The 22,183-nt window shown below is 44.9% G+C and overlaps 1 protein-coding gene across 1 annotated transcript in view; it reads right to left on the reverse strand.

The window, feature by feature from the left end:
• LOC126210183 (cytochrome P450 4C1-like) overlaps positions 1-14,824 on the reverse strand; it is a 194,472-nt gene extending 179,648 nt beyond the window's left edge. The window contains exon 1 of the mRNA XM_049939347.1: positions 14,694-14,824. The gene's annotated coding sequence lies outside the window, so the exon portion shown is untranslated. The remainder of the gene's footprint in view (positions 1-14,693) is intronic.
• Between the last annotated feature and the right edge of the window lie 7,359 nt (positions 14,825-22,183).

Genomic DNA, 22,183 nt, shown 5'->3' on the forward strand with positions numbered 1-22,183 from the left:
CTGTTATTAATTGGGGTTCGTTGCACGTCACTAAAGGGCGTAGATGGCGAATCCGGTGAACTTTCAGGCCTTGGTGATGCTGATACGTGGCTTTCAGCACTTCGTTGTGATTCACTTCGTGGGGTGTTGTAGCTCCGAACGTTTTCGCATCTTTGATGTGTGGAACAAGAAATAGAAATTCATTGTAATATCTGCATTTTTTTTTCCTTTCTTTGCACCTTGTGCTGACGTAACACCTTTCTGGGGTTGATACTCATTCCGAAAATTGTCTCTTATATGTTTCGACTTTGCTTGAATGTCTTTTACTGAATATAAAAAAATAGACTCTTTACTTACCTACTCATAGTGGAATTTGATTTGTTACGCGTCAGGAGCGATTTTCATGATTTACATTATCAGTTTCTACTTGCAGAGGTTCGAGTCCTCCCTCGGGCATGGGTGTCTGTGTTTGTCCTTAGGATAATTTAGGTTAAGTAGTATGTAAGTTTAGGGACTGATAACCTTAGCAGTTAAGTCCCATCAGATTTCACACACATTTTTTCTACTTGCAGAGTCTACGATAGTTTACATTGCTAAGCAAGCTTGTGACGCAATATGGGATTTTTTAATGGCAAAGTATAAGCCACAAAAAAACGAGGATGACCTTACAAAATTTCAGCAGACATTTATTAACACACTAATTTTCCTAATGTGTTCAGGGCTGTAGACGGCAAACTTATTGGAATACAAAGCCCGATCAAAGTGGTTCCCTGTACTACAATTATTAGAATTACTTTTATATTACTTTAATGACAATTTGGAACGCAAACTACTGTTTTACTTGCATTAAAGTATGGGCACACGGTGTTTCCGCTGACTTGGGCGTATTGAAAAATACATCGTTAAACAAGAGACTGCCGGCCGCGGTGGTCTCGCAGTTCTAGGCGCGCAGTCCGGAACCGCGCGACTGCTACGGTCGCAGGGTTCGAATCCTGCCTCGGGCATGGATGTGTGTGATGTCCTTAGGTTAGTTAGGTTTAAGTAGTTCTAAGTTCTAGGGGACTGATGACCACAGCTGTTAAGTCCCATAGTACTCAGAGCCATTTGAACCATTTGAAACAGGAGACTGGAATCGGAGAATTCGGTTAGCCAGAACCGAGAATACTATGTAATGATCCGAACTGAGAACTAAGGCCATTAATATTAATCTAGACATTTTTAAGACCGTATCCGATCGCAACTGAGCTGTGCAACGAAGTATTTCTAATGACCGACTTTCACGAAAAAGAAGAATGATTGAATGTAGTTTTCCTACTCTTTCAAAAAAGTGGCGAATTATGACTACAGCTATAGATTTGCAACTCAGTAGCACAATATCAGTAGTTAAAGCAAGCTGCGTGCTAAACAATTCTGTCAGAATTATAGATGGAACCCAATTTGATGGGACATTATTTGATATTGCATTACGATATACGCAACCAACAGGTTTAAGAAGGAACTAGGTAGGTCTGGAAGTACGAGATTATTTTAATAAATATTTGACAGCGTCAGAAGGTTCGGTTTCGTGGCAATACCATGCTGTCAACAGACATAAAGAAGAATAAAAGACCAATTGCTGGAACTACCTATGTTGTGACTTGGCAAGACAGCCAAGCCACTATGAGAGGAAGCCGAAAGGCACGCGTTTAAGCTCACGCAGGCTGGCGTGAGGTCTGGAACAGTTAAAGGAATAGAGACTAGCAAAAGAGGTACGTAGCTTCTGGAATACTTAACTTTAATCCATAATTGGTGAACATCGGTCTGACGGTACATGCATCACAAGATAAATAGCAAATGATAATGGCGCCTTGCTAGGTCGTAGCAAATGACGTAGCTGAAGGCTATGCTAAATATCGTCTCGGCAAATGAGAGCGTAATGTGTCAGTGAACCATCGCTAGCAAAGTCGGCTGTACAACTGGGGCGAGTGCTAGGACGTCTCTCTAGACCTGCCGTGTGGCGGCGCTCGGTCTGCAATCACTGATAGTGGCGACACGCGGGTCCGACGTATACTAACGGACCGCGGCCGATTTAAAGGCTACCACCTAGCAAGTGTGGTGTCTGGCGGTGACACCACAACCTACATCGAACGTTTTTTTATAATTTTGTTAGTTATTTTACATTATTGAAATAGAGATACATTATGTACTCACGTCGACTATTTTCTTTTTCTTCGCTGGTTGGTGATTCCCAGTTTTCTGCTTTCTCCTCCTAAGCATCATTTTTTAAAGATTTATTACCACACTCAGGCAACGATTTTGCGTATTGCAGAGAGCGAAATTCGGCCTCCGTAGTCGGCACGAACTGGCTGTGCCGTGTGGCGCATTCCGGAGCACGTAGCGCACTGCTCGATAGCTAGGCAGCGAGTTTTAAGAGCGCTGTCGTGTCGATAAGAATTTGGCTACCCATTTCTCTCATTTCGGCGCTTTTCTAAAGGCAGCTCTCGTGGGAACGATGCCCTACTAAAGGATTTTCTAACTCTGACCGACTCAACGCCTGAAACGTAGAAGCGTTGCCAGTCTACTCTGCATCACATCAAAACAACGCCGGTGGTTAAGAGGCCTCGTCGACTGTCTCCGGAAAAGCTATATGCTGCTCAACAGAAGTTTAGAGGAATGATTAATGATTAATGATGGTTGTATTCCTCGCTCTATGAGTGTTTTGATTCTCCCTTACAGATGGTCAGGAAAGAAACTCGAGAATCTGTACATATTACAAAGTTTTGAACTCTAGTACAATCCCTCACAGGTACCCTGTCCTGAACGTACCTGATTTTACAAGTAACTTGTCGGGTGAACTTTTTTTTTTTTTTTAGTCTTCTTGACTGTCCTAAGGCTTTTACACAGATTACCATGGTCCCCAAAGACAAAATGAAGGCTGCTACTACTGCACTTTTTGGGCTGTTCAAACACAATATTACGAGTTTTTGACTGCCTAAGGCAGCCCAAATATTATAGCGGTTCATGCACGAAGTTCGTCAGGGTTCTCCATTCGTTTTTTGCTATGACGATGACATATTAATTTTTTCTGCAACGTTTGAGGGCCATCTGAGATATTTTCCTGGCGTGCTCGAAAGGAGGACTGTGGTATCATGATTTACGCTGACAGGTGCATTTAAATGAAGAAAGAGGTTCCTTTCATTGTCTACAAGGTGTCGAACAAGGGCATTTCTCTTATGCGTGATAAGATTTCTGATATTCAAAACATGCCTCTGACAGAGTCTCTATTTGAGGAAGAAATTTCTGAGAATGTACGTTTGGTGCAGAGCATTGTATGGCACTGAAACGAGGACTGTGGAATCACCGGAACAGAAGAGAATCGAAGCATCTAAGATGTAGCGGTGGTGCTACAGGAGTTAAAAATTAAGTGGACTGGTATGGTAAGGAATAAGTAGGTTCTCTGCAGAATCGGCAATAAAAGGAGTGTATGCAAAACACTGACAAGAAGAAGGGACAATATAACAGGACATCTATTAAGACGTCAGGGAATAATTTCCATGGTACTAGTGGAAGCTATAAAGGGTAAAAGCTGTAGAGGAACTCAGAGATTGGAATACATCCAGAAAATAATTGAGTACCTAGATTGCAAGTGCTAATCTCAGATGAAAAAGTTGGCACAGGAGATGAAGTCATTTCGAGTTGCATCAAACCGGCCTGAAGACTGATGACTCAAAGGAAAAAGAAAAAAAGATCATCGCAAACATCTTCCGATGCTGGCTGCAGTATAAGAGGCTATTAAGGGGACATTGTACATGAAATTTGACATTTTCTGTTTCCTGCACCATATTGTACTTTGGACTGTCCTGAACATTTTGGTATATAATACATTAAAATCAGATAATTGTGAGAGCTTCAAATAATATTTTGAATATTGACATGTGACTGTCAAATTTCGTGGCTACACATAAACTGCCACAGCTGAGCAGTCATATCTCGGGAACTACACAGTCTAGAAGGCTGTGAATTGCTTTGTTTGGTGCCTGCTGCTACGTCTCACAACTTGGCATTACGAATAAACAAATCAGTCCTTTGTTTCTGATACCAGTTTTCGTTGAAAGTAGTGTGACTATCAGCTATTTTTGTAGTAAGCTTACTTCTATTGAGTTTTATACGTCAATAAAATGACTAAGTGTAAAAGTAACTTCAAGAAACGCAAATTTACGGGTAACAGATATGTGAGACCTGCATTTTCTTCTGAAGTACTTGAAAACATGTGTGCTAGCAGTGAAGGAAACCAAGATAATGTTCCTGAAGTGACCACACCCCCTAATACATCGAAAAGGACAGTAACTTTAGAAACTCTCCCTCGCTGTCTTTGTGCTGGTGAAGTTAAACTTTATGAGGACATTGGAGCCAGAATAGGTGTTGTGTCTAAATTAAGTATTAAATGTCAGAAGTGCAAAAACGAAAAAGCATTTCATACTTCATCAAAGTGTTCAGGTAATGAATTGTATGAAAATAATGGGAGTCTGTTCTATGGCCTTAGATGCATTGGTAAAGATGCTAGGGCTGGTAATGTTCTCTGCACTGTGTTGAATTTGCCAAAATTACCTTCTAGGTATACGAAATATGTAACAGCGATTGGGGATTCTGTAAATGCTGTGGCTGAAGATTCAATGGTTGCTGCTAGATCAGAAGCCGTTGAACAAAATGAGGGTGACAGAGACATCAGCATTGCTGTGGATGGATCCAGCCAAAAGCTTGGGTTTAGTTCTAAAAATGGTTTTACATCTGCAATAAATATTGATACTGGAAAAGTTTTGGATTTTGAAGTTCTCAGTAAGTACTGCCAAGGTAGTACAGTGAACCACAAGAACAGATGACTTCATAAGCAGCAGTGTATAAAAAACTATGATGGCCCAAGTGGAGGAATGGAGGTAAAAGGAGAAGTTAACATTTTCCACCATTCGCAGAACGAAAGAGGTGTCAGATATGTGAATTACTTAGGTGATGGAGACAGCAAGATTTTCACTGCAGTACAAAACAGTAAGCCATATGATGTTCCTATACAAAATCTTGAGTGTGTAGGACATGTCAAGAAAAGGATGGGAACACGTCTGCGTAACCTAAGAACCAAGCTGGGTAACACAAAACTGTCTGATGGCAAGACAATAAAATGTGCTGAAAGACTAACGGACAAAGTAATTGATGAATTAGAGGAATATTATGGGAAAGCCATTAGAGATAACTATGACAATTTAGAGAAGATGAAAAGAGCTGTGTGGAGCACTTTCTTTAATCGAATATCAACCGATGAAAAGCCATATCATGCTTTGTGTCCACCTTCACCAAACACTTGGTGTAAATATAGGCAAGCTGAATTTTCTGGCACCCTGCATGAATTTACACATAAACATACTCCTCCTTTGGCAGTAATGGAGGCAATAAAACCTATTTACAGAGATTTGGCAAATCCTGAGCTACTAAAGAAGTGTTTACATGGGAAGACCCAGAATGTGATTGAGTCCTGGTTGTGTAGTGCCGTGTGCCTAAAAATGTACTTGTTGGCCTTATGACTCTAACGTTAGCAGTGTCTGATGCTGTAATAACTTTTACTGGTGGGAACTATGAAAGACTTAAGGTTCTGGAGAAGTTAGGGGTAAGATTTGGACAGAACACTGCTAAAGGACTGCGAGAACTGGATGAGCTTCGTGTATGTGAAGCAGAGTTGGCTGCTGAGCAAATGACAAAATTAGCAAGAAAGAAAAGGAGGAAGAAGACACAGACTAAGTCTGTATAAGAATTTGTAATAAAAAAAGTTTTAAACCTCAATATCTCTGAACTACATTTTTTGCAATAAATGACCCGTGTTCTGAAAAAGTACTGATGGTAGAGACATGAAATTTTCACAGCATGCCAAGTGTGAGATTCAACACATATGGAACTAGAATAATTAAAATATCCTGAGTTGTTTTGTTTTTAAATTCATTTATTTACAAAATTCTGTCAAAAAATTGAGTGAAAAAAGGATAACATGCCCCACAATACAGTTTTATTAATGATTCTAGTTCAGGGTATCTAAAAAGGTGCATTCAATAATTATGGAAAATTGTAAGTTGGTATCTTAAAATTTTTTTAAGATGATGGGTCACAAAATTCGATAATTTAACATTGGCGGCATAGGACGTACGATGTCCCGTTAACAGCCTCCTTAAAGGACAGAACACTTCTGGCAACAGAAAGGTTTCTTGGAATGATAGGGCAGTTAAGGCTTTCGAGGACTTAAAACTTGCTTAGGTTTCTTAGCTGGTTCCCCCCCTCCTAAAACTCCCATTGCTCTTTTTGTTGCTACTAGTCAGGTCACTACGGATGCTGTATCGCAACAATATTCTTCTCAAGCATGGCAACCACTGGTTTTGTTTTCCAAAAATTTCTAAAAACAGCAACAACCTTGGAATGCTTCTGATGTCTGATAACCAGTTTTCTTGTTGGAAAACATTTTCGCCCTTGGCTTGCAGACCAGAGTTTTACTGTATGTACTGACCACAAACCATTAACATCCATTTTCAAAAATGGTCAGATCTAGTAGCCCCACAACAAGTACGCCAGGCCGATTTCGTAGCTAAAATTTCTACAGATGTCCAGCATATTTCTGGGCAGGACAAATTGGTGTCAGATTGTTTATCTTGCAACTGTGTGGCGATTAGCGTCAGTGATTGGGTGAAAGTGGCTGCAGATCTGGACACAGACCCACTCTCACTCCAACATCAACTGCATCCAGTAACGCCTACCGCTAGTTGGTTTCGGAAATGGTATGTAGTCTGATGCCTCTGGACTAAAAATACGTCCATTAATCGCGGAAAATTGGGGTCGAAACGTTTTTCATTCATTTTAGAGTTGTCTGTCTCGAAATACTGAAGTGTTGTCGAAGTTGGGCGAGGGAATGCGTCAAGTGTCAGCAGACACTTTGGTGCCTCTGCTGCTGCCGGTTTTGCCACCCATTCTGGGAGGTTTCCTCACCTGAACATCGACACTGCTGGGCCCCTCCCCCTTCTGAAGGATGGTCGACCAATATATTCTTTGGCCATAGGCTGTACCTAGTCAGGACGTTTCTGCAGTATCTATTCCTCGCATTTTGATATCTGTGGTTTGCCCGTTTTGGTATCCCACAGGTCATTAAGTTAGAAAGGCGACGCCTACTTGAATGCCAGTTATTCACAGAACTATTACATATTTGTGGTTGCAAGCATATCCGTACTAGGAGGTACCATCCCTCCAGAAGCGGGATGGTAGATTGTATGCAACGCACCTTAAAGACGGGCGTTGTCGTGCCGTCTTGGTATTGCCTTTAGTTTTATTGGGACTGCCTACTAGTATTAAGCAGCACATGCAATGTTTCCCTGCACAGCTGGTTTATGGTGGATCAATAAATGCACCTGCTCATTTTTTTGCTATCCAAACTTCCTCCGTCACTGTCCGAGGAGTTTGGTAGTTTTTTTAACCGGACTACAAATGCTTATGAAATATCCGGTTCCCAAAACCCCTACTGGACAGGGACCTAACGTGTTTTGTACATAAGCATTTGAAGACGTGTCACTATTTTTCCTTATGTGATGTTGCTGTCAGCTCTCTCCTTACCCCTCACTATCCTGGCACTTTCAGGGTCCCACAGCGTGTTGACAAGGTATTTATGATCGACAAAAATGGTAAACCAGACGCGGTCTGAATTGGTAGGTTAAAGCCAACCTATTGTAATAGCAATTTGGGAACTGCTCCCATATGAAAAAAGGAATAGTAATAGTGCGCCTCAGACTGCTTCAAACGAAAGTGTACCTCTTGTTATCCAAACTGAGTCAGGTAGACAGGTAGCATGTCAGTACCCAGTACCCTGCTGGTTTTACGAAGGTTTCTTGAAACTTGTAATTTGCATTCTGGATTCTCTTCCTATGTGTACTGTTAGACGAGCTATAGCTCCTGCAACAATGGGGGAGGGGGGGACCGCTAATGTGGCGGTGGCGGTTTAAGTGAAGTTATGAACCTGGAATAGTATGTGGTACCCATGTATATTATATTTAGTAGTGTTTGTTTAGTGCTATTACAAAGTATACCTAAACTAAAGCAAGTAATGCATACAGAAAAGTTTCTTCGACCGCCGTCAAACAGCCCTGAAGACTCGTCAGCAGCTATCGCCCTACTCACATAAAACAACTGCCGGCCGGAGTGGCCGTGCGGTTCTAGGCGCTGCAGTCTGGAACCGAGCGACCACTACGGTCGCAGGTTCGAATCCTGCCTCTGGCATGGATGTGTGTGACGTCCTTAGGTTAGTTACGTTTAATTAGTTCTAAGTTCTAGGGGACTGATGACCTCAGATGTTAAGTCCCATAGTGCTCAGAGCCATTTGAACCATTTTTCAGTAGTGGAAACTACATCTTAGATTCAGCCCGCCCGCTTGGCCGTGCGGTCTACCGCACGGCTTTCCGGGCGGGAAGGAGCGCCTGGTCCCCGGCACGAATCCGCCCGGCGGACTTGTGACGAGGTCCGGTGAGCGGGCCAGTCTGTGGATGGTTTTTAGGCGGTTTTCCATCTGCCTCGGCCAATGCGGGCTAGTTCCCCTTATTCCGCCTCAGCTACACTATGTCGGCGATTGCTGCGCAAACAAGTTCTCCACGTACGCGTACACCACCATTGCTCTACTACGCAAACATAGGGGTTACACTCGTCTGCTGTGAGACGTTCCCTGGGGGGTCCACCGGGGGCCGAACGGCACAATAACCCTCGGCTCGGTTTGGGGCGGCGGAGGGGTGGAGTGGACTGCGGTTGTCGTCGTAGGGTTGTGGACCACTGCGGCTGCGGCGGGGACGGAGCCCCTCCGTCGTTTCTAAGGCCCCGGTTAACATACAATACAATACAGTACAATACATCTTAGATTGAGACATATTAAGCGATATAGACGTATTATCCACAAAATGTTTGTGGATCAATTATCAAATCTGAAGATGGGAATCATATGTCGCAATTTCTAATGTGTGTACTAACTTAGCGATCTTGACATGATAAATTATTGTAAGAACATTTATTAACTCTGGTAGCTCCACTTGACAATACGTCAATTCTTAAATACCAGTAAACGACAGATTCTTCGAAGTATCGAACTGGTATGTTTGTAACAGCTTCAAATTTCTGATTGCTTTGCAAATGAGTTAATGACTTATATAACTGAAGTTAGGTGTGTAAAAGAGAAGTTTAGGAAAGGTTTTAAATTGTGTTTAAAGGTTACTGGAAGTGGCTGTGCGCTGTCTTTTTCTAGTACTGGGTGAGTACGGTCCGGGTATTTCCGCGTGGCGAGTCGTACTATCTCAACACGCATACACAGTTTTTGACTTTAATACGTGTCTCATTCTGTTAAACCTGGCAGTACCTAAATGTTTTTTAATTCTATCAATAATTATACTAGGGTCATTTCAAAAGTTCAGCACACTCTAAGATATATGTGAAGAAAATAATTTGTTTTACAAAATACCCCTGCAGACCTGCAGTATAAGCTCCGTTCTTGCTTATGGTACTTTCCTAACGCTTTGGCAATATCAGTGTCCCAGATAGCACACCTCCATTGCTGAGCTGTGCGATTACTCGGGTCTCCAGTCTGGAAGCTGCGCCAGTTGTATCGAAACGTTTCCCACGGAGCTGTCCCTTCAAAAAAGTCTGCTAGGCTGACATCAGGACTGCGTGGCGGAAGTGTTTGCCATCCATATTGGTCGAGTGTTTCTCTCAGTGGCGGGGCAATACGCGGTCTTGCACCGTCGTGCAAAATGCGAACACCAGCTGCAAGCGTGTCAGGCGTTGTTTGACGAATTTTCTGGAGCAAATCACTTTGCAGAAACGGCCTGTAGTACGCGCCTACGCCCCCTGGGATGCTCTGTCACGGTCACTCCACTCGTCTCGTACACAAAAGATGATCATCAGCTTCACTTTTGATTACTCGCGGCGGAATTTTTTCGGATGCGGAGAGTCGCAACTGTTCCATCGTGGCGACATACTTCAGCTGTGGCTCAAAATCTCGTATCCACACTTCGTCAAGTGCAACAGTCCTGTTCGGAAGTTGTCCTTCTGTTCAATAACGTTGAAGCAATTCTTCTGCGATTCTTTTTCGACCTGCTTTCTGCTCTGGACTCAGATCGTGAGGATCCCACCTGGCAGCAAATTTTCTCATCTTTAACTCCAACGTTACGATTCGGCAAACTGGAGTGACAGAGACTCTGGCCTCATATATTTTTCCAACGGTCCTCTCTCAACGTGTGGTTAACAATAATATAGAGGTGTCATGTGCTGCATCTGATGGCCTTCCCTCTTCTCGGGCTGTCGTCGGCGCTGACCCGACCTTCACGGAAACGACCAGACCAGCGCCACACCGCTGCACCATCCCCACACGGCCTCACACAAAGCGCTGTAAATTTACCTTGGGCTCTTTCCACACAGGGATTTGATTTAGATTTGGGAACGCTGGTTACTACGCGTAATCCGACCTGACCCGCTTCCACATTCCCTTTCAAATCTGAACTGCTTGCGACACAGCCACGCGGACCAGCAGACACGTGCACGACCGTCGCGCCTAAAGCCTCGCTCACAACTCACACGAATTTCAACCTCATCACGCCAAGTCAATCCTCAACTCACGAGGTGACTTTTCTTTAACGTATACTACAACGTGTGGTCTCTGCGACCGCTATGTGTAACCAGATATGTAAGGCGAAAATCACTTGAAATTCTTAATTGGTTGGTTCAAATGGCTCTGAGCATTATGGGACTTAACTGCTGTGGCCATCAGTCCCCCAGAACTTAGAACTACTTAAACCTAACTAACCTAAGGACATCACACACATCCATTCCCGGGGCAGGATTCGAACCTGCGACCGTAGCGGTCGCGCGGTTCCAGACTGTAGCGCCTAGAACCGCTCGGCCACTCCGGCCGGCAATTCTTAATTGTCTTTACATTTGTTTCAATGTTGCTTAAACCCTCGTTGTTGATGTTAATGCACTAAATAATGCCTGCAGCGATTTACTTTTTATCATACAAAATCACATACCTTTTTGCGGTTTTTTTAAATAGTACACATAAACGAGCTGTTAAAGAACTGAAATTTATTTCCTCTGTTCACATAAAACTAGATTCCAAGGTTGAAACTTGCACAAAAAACTGCACTCGATAAGTACAAACAGAAAGTCTGAAAAATTGACGTTCACTGTTGGAATCTACATTTTTCTTTATCACCACTCAGAACAAAGGACGTAGCCCCTTCAGCGGGCTATCGCCTCGATGAAATTAAATACGACACTGTTGCCAAGTAGTGAAATCGAAAGATATTTTGATTTTCAGTCATACTACGAAAATGGGAAACGCACTGTTGACAGCCAGCAAGGTCAACGATAGATTTAAGCTATCTATACATCCATAGCATTATTGGCTCTCGCCCTCCCCTATTTTAGCCAAGACTAGTTGTTGGCCTATCTTGAGCTCACTTGTTGCTTCAGTTAGTTCAGTTCTTACAAACAACTGAATGTGATATAAGACCTTCCGTTTATTGTCTTAGTGCTGTATGCTATTGTGATACTTTCTCATTATGTATGTAACATGAAAGAAGAGGAAAACAGATTTTTATTCGCCCGTTGGTGTTATGGTAACTTAAAAACATGTAAGCGTTACTATAACAGCCCAATTAGCTGTATGTGGCAGTTAAATGTAAGCAATGAAGTCGTTATGTTGAGGCTGGTAGAACTTTGGGGTTGCAATACGCCAGGCAGGGGAGCTGTAAATATCATTACAAATAACATTAAATTAAGATCAGTGCATATAAACATAGTTGGATTTGTCTGTTTGTCTAACATTAAATTAAGATCAGTGCATATAAACATACTTGTATTTGTCGGTGCCGTACAAAAATCCCGTTGATCAACAGAAATATCGGCCAAATGACAATGGTTGCGTTTCTTTAAGAAATCTGCTCAATATTCTATCTCGAGTATCCCAAATGGCAAAATATCGCCGAATGTCGTCACCCGGGCGGTGCCGATCATGAAAGCCAGTTCCGGTACCGAACGATGGGGAGGGGTTCGTGGAGAGCGCAAGGGGTGTGTGATGACCGCACATTCTACAGTCCGTTCGTTCCTAACAGATGTTTACAGCAGCCTGCGTGAATTTGCCCGAGCCCAGTGCGTCCTGGATCCCTCCCTCCCCCTTTCGTCAAAAATATTCAAATGTCTGTGAATGCCTAAGGGACCGAACTGCTGGGGTCATCGGTCCCTCGTCTTACACACTACTTAAACTGACTTATGCTAAGAACAACACACACACACCCACGCCCGAGGGAGGACTCGAACCTCCGGCGGGAGGGGCCGCGCAATCCGCGACATGGCGCCTCGAGCCGCGCGGCCCTCTCTCGTCCAAAATCTATTTACGCTCTTGTAATACTATAATAACTGAAGCCAGCAATTCCACGCACGATTAAATCTTAAAATATTCATGCATTCGTGCACTATCAAATGACTAAACACGCACAATTAAAGAAAATACATGCAATGTCAGAATTTAATATCTTTGTTGCGATGCGTTTTATTTTATTTTAGAAGAGTGTACAACAACCCGTTTTTGAAAATTCTGCACCGACTTGGGACAGCTCTGCGTGTCGAGCCGCTGAGCTAGAAACTCCTGGATCCGAGATGCGAGGTGGCTTAAAGCCATCCGCCGACAACCTTCAAAATGGTTTTCCGCTGTTTTTCAGTTTAGGCAAATCCTGTGTTTGGTCTCTTCTATAGGCGACAGTCAATTCCTTCCGAATAACGATCTTTCCTGACAAATTCCACTGCCGTTGAAGGTGCAGTACCCCTGCTTAAATGAAAAGAGCCGCATCGAAGGTGATTCGAGCACCTCTTTGGACACCCCCATCTCCAAAAGCCGTACGATAAACAAAAAAGTAATCTCCTCATCTCCTCATTTAGGCTCATGCATTTGTCTGCCGGGACATGTCCAATGCAGAAAAGCATCTTTCTTACATCACGTAACGTAAATGAGGAAATATGGGAGAGTGTAAGGTTGAATAATTCCAGATCCTCGCATTTACGCCACATTATTCTATCTTTTCCGTCGGACAGAGATCTCTTGATTCGAAAAGCCCTGTCGGTAATACTAACGGTGTCCCGAAAAATTAGCTCAAGAGGAAAGGTTTAAAACGACCTTGGAGCGTGAAGGTAGTTCTGACCATGGCGGCTTCGTTGGGGTTTGCCAAAATACAGCACTCCTGAGTAATTAGGTTATACCTACGCTTGGTGAAACACCCAGACCATTTTCCAATAAAATGGTTTATCGTCTTTTTTGCAAATTTTCCCCCCGCGCGCTTCTCAAAATCCTGGCTTCCTGGCTACGTCCTTATCATAACACATTTCATTTTGACTACCCCTTTAAGTACTTCGTAGTCTTCCGGCCTCAAAATTGAATGTACACATCGGAGAAGCAGTGAGAGACATAAAAGAAGCGTTCCACAGAATGGTCAAAGGATATCAATGATAAGCTTTCCAGATGACATTGGTGTCCTGATTGAAAATGAAGAATTATTACAGGATGTTCTGAATGGAACGAACATTATCATAAGTACAGAATATGGACTGAGAGTAAATCGAAGAAAGACGAAAGTAATGAGAACCAGCAGAAATGAGAACAGCAAGAGACTTAATATTAGGCTTGGTGATCACGAAGTAGATGATGTTAACGAATTTGCTACATGCGCAGCAAAATAACGCATCATGGAAAGATCAAAGAGTACATAAAAAGCAGAATGGCACTGCCAGAAGGGGCATTGGTGTACGAGCCAAGTCTACTGGTCTCAAACAAAGGCCACGGTTTGAGGAAGAAATTCCTGAGAATGTACCTTTGGAGAACAGCATTGACAGTGAACTGTGGACTGCTGGAAAACCGGAACAGAAGAGAATCGAAGCATTTCAGACGTGGCGCTACAGAAGAATGTTGAAAATTAGGTGGACTGATAAGGTAAGGAATGAGGAGGTTCTCCGCAGATTCGCTGAGGAGAAGAATATACAGAAACCGTTGACAGGGGGCTGTAGAGGGTAAAAACAGTACGGGAAGACAGAGATTGGAATACATAAAGCAAATAATGGGGACGTGGGGTGCAAGGGCTACACTGAGATGAAGAGGTTCGTGGCGGGCCGTACCAAACCAGTAAGCAGACGGATGACTCGAAGAATTTAAAAACGAAAAAAATATTGTCTGATTTGTCTGCAAGTACATGTTTTACATATTTTGTCGAGCAGGTGGATGCATACGTTCTGAAATGTTTGGATGATACTTTTATTTCAATTCTCAGAAGTGTAGAGAGTTCAACGTACGACCATTGGCAAGAACTTGTACTATGAATTCTATTTTGGTTTCTAATAAACTCTATTGTTTGTGCTCGTTCCTTAATTTTATTAGTACATTACGATTTGTCGGTGAAAAGGGTAGTCCCCCACTGCCTAATTTGCACCGTTCAGATGCCGAATGGCACACCGGACAGCTGTCACGCGTAAACTAAAGCGAACACTGGAGACAGGCGAGACACTCAGTACGGGAAAAGAACGCCAGCGGCACTGCAGTAGACGCACGTGTCTGCAGTAGGCCATCTAGACAACAAAGTCGGTCGTGTAGAAGGGGCTCGGAAGGTGCTAGAATCTAGACGCAGAAGTCTACTCACGCAGCGCGCGGAGAGGCCGAGGAGCGGTGGTCGCTGGTGGCGGCCCGCCCGGGAGAAACGGAATGGCGACGGCGCAGGGGCGGCGCGTGCGGACCGCCTCGGTGGCGACACGCCTGCGTCTGGACGGCCGCGGGCGGTTCTGCGTTCTGCGGGATCCTGAGGAGCGCGGTGTACACGCACAAGCCGACCTAGACAAACCGGTTCGACGTGACCTCGCAGGCAGCCCTGCGGGTTCCAAAATTTCCTACCAGATAGTATAAAACGTGTTTATCGGACAGCAGTTCCAGAATTCTCGCTGACGACGCTGTGGTCACCAGCGCAGGACGATCGCGACCTACTGCGGAAAGACCCGTACAAATTTTCCACTCACTGTAATGAGTTACCGCTCTCTTTCAGTACGGACATGTTCGAGACAATCACCTGTAACAGAGAGAAAGAGACCCTTACGGTCCGATTGCAATGTGTCCGAAAACTTCCACGTTTTAATTTCTTCTCTCTCAACTTAAATTCTCTTTCCAAATTTCACCTGGCTTTCATTCACAGCTTGCTCGTTGTACTGACTGACTGCTACCATTTCATTTCCTCGAACTCTTGTAGCTGAAGTCCGGTTTTTATAAAAGTTGCGTGAAATTCACATACAGCATTTTTCTCCCCGCGTTTTATCCCCGTCATCTTCAGAATTTCAAAGAGTGTGTTTCATTCAAAACTATCGAATATTATTTCTAAACCTACAAATGCTGCAAAAGTCGATCGGTTTGACTTCCTTTAACGGAACTCAAAAAATACGTCGTAGGGTCAGCATTACCCCAGATCGTGGGTGGGATATTACCGCGCGTGCTCCAACATTTCTCCGGAACCGAAACTGGCGTCAATCCCAAAGAAAGCAGGTCTTGACAGATGTGAAAATTACCGAACTATCAGTTTAATAAGTCACAGCTGCAAAATACTAACGTGAATTCTTTACAGACGAATGGAAAAACTGATAGAAGCCGACCTCGGGGAAGATGAGCTTGGATTCCGTAGAAATGTTGGAACACGTGAGGCAATACTGACCCTACGACTTATCTTAGAAGAAAGATTAAGGAAAGGCAAACCTACGTTTCTAGCATTTGTAGACTTAGAGAAAGCTTTTGACAATGTTGACTGGAATATCCTCTTTCAAATTCTGAAGGTGGCAGGGGTAAAATCCAGGGAGCGAAAGGCTATTTATAATTTGTACAGAAACCAGATGGCAGTTATAAGAGTCGAGGGGCATGAAAGGGAAGCAGTGGTTGGGAAGGGGCTGAGACAGTGTTGTAGCCTCTCCCCGATGTTATTCAATCTCTATATTGAGCAAGCAATAAAGGAAACAAAAGAAAATTTCGGAGTAGGTATTAAAATCCGTGCAGAAGAAATAAAAACTTTGATGGTCGAAGTAGAGAGGATATAAAATGTAGACTGGCAATGGCAAGGAAAGCGTTTCTGAAGAAGAAAAATTTGTTAACATCGAGTATAGATTTAAATGTCAGTCGTTTCTGAAAGTATTTGTATGGAGTGTAGCCATGTATGGAAGTGAAACGTGGACGATAAATAGTTTGGACAAGAAGAGAATATAAGCTTTTTAAATGTGATGCTACAGAAGAATGCTGAAGATTAGGTGGGTAGATCACACAACTAATGACGAGGTATTGAATAAAATGGGGGAGAAGAGGAGCTTGTGGCACAACTTGACTTGAAGAAGGGATCGGCTGGTAGGACATGTTCTGAGACATCGAGGGATCACCAATTTAGTACTGGAGGGCAGCGTGGAGGGTAAAAATCGTAGAGGGAGACCAAGAGATGAATATACTAAAGAGATTCAGAAGGATGTAGGTTGCAGTAGGTACTGGGAGATGAAGAAGTTTGCACAGGATAGAGTAGCATGGAGAGCTGCATCAAACCAGTCTCAGGACTGAAGACCACAACAACAACCACTTTTTACCCATTCTTCCGCAAACAATTCACTTCGGTAATTCGCAACAGTCATTTATGAAGTCGACAGTTCCGTAACATTCAGTCCTGTCACTGTCAGCACTTGCTTTCTTTGGAATGAGAATTAACACGAGGGACGTTTACTAACTGACGCGAAAATTTTTTTGTTCTGAAAGTGGGTTGGTTTTATTCAGGATTACAATACACTGTATTACTCCCCACTCTTTTGGCTACAAAACCCAGGTTTCTAATGTAACGTTCGTTCAACGTGACGGCCTCACGCCTCCGCACTGGGAAGGCCTCAGAGCTGACGTCAGTAGCCTGCCGATCAGCCACGTGGGGTGCGTCCTGCACTTGGCCAAACAGTTGGAGGTCGGCAGACGAGAGATCCGGGCTCCAGGCAGCAGGGCGCTGAAGCTCCGCGAGACGCTCTCACTCGTGGCAGGCGACGCGTCGTCACGGAGAAGCGGAAATTCGTTTGCAGTTTCGAGGCCACGAACACGCTGAATTCGTTTCTCAAATTTCATTAGGATAGTACAACACGCTTCAGAGTTGATCGTTGCACCATGAGGGAGGACATCGAAAAGAATAACCACTTCAGAGTCCCAGAGCACAGTCGACATGACCACACCGGCCGAGGGTACGGCTTTGAACGGCTTTTCTTCGCAGGAGACGTGGTGTGGCTCCAATCCATGGACTGTGTTTCCTTTTCGAACTGATCAACCCATGTTTTATTGCCTGTGATGATGTTCGACAGAAAATTGTCAGTACCAGCCTCGTAACGAGCAGGCAGTTCCGGACACGTGCTCGTTCGTTGTTTTTTATTTTTATTTTTTTTTATGTACACGTCAAGTTCCGCAGGGCCAAATTGAGGAGCAAATCTCCAAGGTCATAGAACGTGTCAGTACATCAACTTACAACATAAAAGTAATAACAGATAAAAATAAATGTCCATGAACCTGAAAAAAGTCAGCCCATAAGTTTAGGTAAACGCTATCAACAATACAATAAGAATCAGCTTAATTTTTCAAGGAACTCTTCGACAGAATAGAAGGAGTGACCCATGAGGAAACTCTTCAGTTTCGATTTGAAAGCGGGTGGATTACTGCTAAGATTTTTTAATTCGAGTGGTAGCTTATTGAAAATGGATGCAGCAGTATACTGCACACCTTTTTGCACTACAGTTAAGGAAGTCCGATCCAAATGCAGGTTTGATTTCTGCCGAGTCTTAACCGAGTGTAAGCTGCTTATTCATGGGAATAAACTAATATTGGTAACAAGAAACGACAATAAGGCGGCGAGGAATCCAGCGGCCACACGCCTTTCACTACCCCAACTAATGGACGAGTGTGTCAGCAGTACCAACAGATGTGTCCAGTTCAGCAACGATGTGCTAGCTTGTGATTCGTCGATCACCTCGAATGAGAGTGTCCGCACGTTCTAACACCGCAGGAGTCACAGCTGTCTGCACTCAGTCGGCACGCGAGAGATCAGAAAGGTTTGCAGCTTTGCGCGACCTTCGTGTGATGATGGCAGACGCCACGCGTGACGACTCACCGTGCTTTTGTCCACTGCCAGGCCTCCGTAGACATTCTGCAAGCGCCAGTGAACAACTACGATGCTCCGGTTTTCTGTCAAAATAAATTTAATGACAGTCCTCTCCTTGGAACGCGCCTCCGTTACAGATGCCATTTGGAAGGCTACACTGTGTGATCAAATGTATCCGGACACCCCCAAAAAGACGTCTCTCATATTAGGAGCATTCTGCTGCCCCCTACTGCCAGGTACTCCATATCAGCGACCTCAGTAGTCATTTGACATCGTGAGAGAGCAGAATGGGCCGCTCCGCGGAACTCACGGACTTCGAACGTGGTCAGGTGATTGCGTGTCACTTGTCTCATACCTATAAACGCGAGATTTCCACACTCCTAAATATCCCTAGGTCCACTTTTTTCGATGTTATAGTGAAGTGGAAACGTGAAGGGACACGTAAAGCACAAAAACCTACAGGTCGACGTCGTCTGTTGACTGACAGAGACCACCAATACTTGAAGAGGGTCCTAATGTGTAATACTCAGACGTGTACCCAGACCATGATACAGTAATTCCAAAATGCATCAGGATCCACTGCAAGTACTATGATAGTTAGGCGGGAGGTGAGAAAACTTGGATGTCATGGTCGAGCGGCTGCTCATAAACCACACATCATGCCGGTAAATGCCAAACGACGCCTCGCTTGGTGTAAGGATCGTACACATTAGACGACTGAACGGTGGAAAAACGTTGTGTGGAGTGACGAATCACAGTACACAATGTGGCGATCCGATGGCAGGGTGTCGGTATGGCGAATGCCCAGTGGACGTCATCTGGCAGCGTGTGTAGTGCCAACAGTAAAATTCGGAGGCGGTGGTGTTATGGTGTGATCGTATTTTTCATGGAGGGGGCTTGCACCCGTTGTCGTTTTGCGTAGCACTATCACAGCACAGCCCTACATTTAAGTACCTTCTTGCTTCCCACTGTTGAAGGGCAATTCGGGTATGGCGATTGGATCTTTCAACACTATCGAGTACCTATTCATAATGCACGGCCCGTGGCGGAGTGGTTACATGACAATAACATCCCTGTAATGGACTGGCCTGCACAGAGTCCTGACCTGAATCCTATAGAACACCTCTGGGGTGTTTTGGAACGCCGACTTCGTGCCAGGCCTCACCGACCGACACCGATACCTCTCGTCAATGCAGCACTCCGTGAGGAATGGGCTGCCATTCCCTAAGAAACCTTGCAGTACCCGATTGAACATATGCCTGCGAGAGCGGAAACTGTCATCAAGGCTTAGGGTGGGCCAACAGCATATTGAATTCCAGTATTACTAATGGAGGGCGCCACGAATTTGTAAGTCGTTTTCAGCCAGGTGTCCGGATACTTTTGATCACATAGTGTACGTATAGTGCGTCCACGAATCGGAACTTCATGAAATTATAGGTGCTGAAGCAGGAATACTGCATGATGTCTGACAGCAAATTCCACATTTTCTTAACCGAGACTGGCCCACAGAAAGAAAGAAAATGTGTTTTATTACTTATTGAACGCCCTTTGTATAGTCTTTCGTTCCCTGTTTTCCGCCGCTACCACCTTCAGAATGTAAAAGAGTGTGCCTTTTCTGGCACACCAGCTGTTGGGCACGTCACTGCCTATTACCCGGCTGTACTACGACCTGTGGCCCTGTTGTGATCTGGGGGCTGTTTTGCCGTCGTGGCCGCTTGTGTTGGACTCGCCACGAGGCGGGGGGCCGTGCTCGCGGGGACGGAGGAGGGAAAGGCGCGCGCGGGCTCGGCCAGCGGCGGCGCGGCCGGCCTACCTCGCAAGGCGTGGCGCACCCCGGGCGCTGCCTCGGTGCCTGTTTTCTCGGAGACCGCTCTCCATCAAAGGTGTAAGCGATTTTGCTGCCTTCGTTTCGCTGAACGATTTGCGTTGCAGCGAGTGTACTTGTTGGTTGGTTGCCCTAATGTACGTGTTGCTGAAGTGAGAGCAGCCGGCAAGGTGTGTGACCCCATGGAGAACAGCAGTCACTACTTGCTTTTAAAAAATCAGTGTTCCCAAATGAGGTAGTAACCGTAAGCTATTGAAGATATTAGGTCATAGTCTTGTTGTAAATTTCTGCATACGAAGCTTACACAATTGGCAGCTACATTGCAGAATTATGCAACGACATTAAAGTGCAGAAAACATGGTATCCTTGTGAAGTTGTGCATTTGAGTAACGTGATATTATCTTGAAATATTTTCCATTTCATCTTTGTACACATCGTCGGCCTTAATCATGTGTGGAAATATTGTATGGCAATCTATGAGCGTGTAAAAGTCTGATTCTATATTTTCAGCATTGAATTTGTGTACAGTTCTCAGTTTAAATGTTTTACAGCATTGATACTGCTGTAAAACTTGTCAAATGGTTCAAATGGTTCTGAGCACTATGCGACTTAACTTCTGAGGTCATCAGTCGCCTAGAACTTAGAACTAATTAAACCTAACTAACCTAAGGACATCACACACATCCGTGCCCGAGGTAGGATTCGAACCTGCGACCGTAGCGGTCGCTCGGCCCCAGACTGTAGCGCCTAGATCCGGACGGCCACTCCGGCCGGCAAAACTTGTCACTTCTATTGAAAGCATTTATTGGTTCTTCCTTTATATTGTTGTTTATTGACGTCTTAACTTATATTAATTGATGTTTGCTTGGTGTTTGCCGTGTTTTCTGCGGTACACGTGGAAAGACGCAGTCGATTTTGTTCCGATGACGGCATGTGCCACCCAGAGGATAGTAGATATACTGATAATGGTTTCAACGTCATCCACCAATAGATAGTGTAGTGGCATAGCTGGCAGTGCGCTATGCGTGCCTACCCTTAACAGGCAACGCCAACAGTCAGAAGACTCCACGTGGTGCAGACGTGTCAAGCAAGCAGGCAACCCTGACACGGAAGCACGCTTGTCCTTTCTACCGCCAGCTGAGCGAGCTTGAAAGGGGTCCAGTTGTGGCATTCTGAGTGGCGAGGCCGGCCGGTGTGGCCGAGCGGTTCTAGGCGCTTCAATCTCGAACCGCGCGACCGCTACGGTCGCCGGTTCGAATCCTGCCTCGAGCATGGATGTGTGTGATGTCCTTAGGTTATTTACGTTTAAGTACTAGTGCTCAGAGCCATTTGAACCATTTGAGAGGCGAGTTGGTCCTCTAGGAGATTTGCCACACAAGTTGGACGTGTTGCGGCAGTTGTGCAGCGATGGTGATATCAGTGGTCACACGAACATTCTCACACCCGAAGAAGAAGTTCTGGACATGCACGCAGCACAAACGTCCGCCAGAATCGCCGTATTGTGAGGGCAGCAGTGGCACGCCGTACAGCTACCACAGCACAGGTAAGAGGGCTTGTGAGCCCAGGCGTCTCCACACGAATTATTGCACTCCACGCAACAGCGCCGTCAGAGGATCACCTACGAGGCAGACACGGCCTTCTGCAATGAGAGCGGGTTCAGCCTGCATGGAAGCGACGGTCGTTGGTATAGTGCACTCATCCGGGATGCACTGTCTCCACCGCAGGTCTCACGGTCTGGGATGCGATAGGCTACAACCCTCGTCCACCTTTGGTCTTTCTGTAGGGGACGCTAAGCAGCACTCGGAACAAGCAGACCTGTTCGTGTGATGTTCTTGCAACAGGAAGCTGGTGTGGTTGCAATAGAGTAATGCTCGGCCACACACTGCCTGTGAGATTCAGTGTCCACTGCAAGACGTGCAGCAACATCCCTGACCAGCACAACCCCCAGTCGAGCGCGTGCGGGATAGACGGCCCGAGGAGGGAGGGACTCGTGTGACGCGTGACTCGGCGACTCTCACAGAGTCACACGAGCAGGCCGACGAGGCGTCCAACAACGTGTCCCAGGCCCTGTGCGATCCACTGCACGCCAGAGTCTCAGCCCGTGGATGCTACACCACCTACTAACATGGTGTAAATACGTGGTAGCCCAGAGACGCTTGTACTACTG

This window comes from Schistocerca nitens, chromosome 10 (genome assembly GCF_023898315.1).
Source record: "Schistocerca nitens isolate TAMUIC-IGC-003100 chromosome 10, iqSchNite1.1, whole genome shotgun sequence".
NCBI classification, from domain to species: domain Eukaryota; kingdom Metazoa; phylum Arthropoda; class Insecta; order Orthoptera; family Acrididae; genus Schistocerca; species Schistocerca nitens.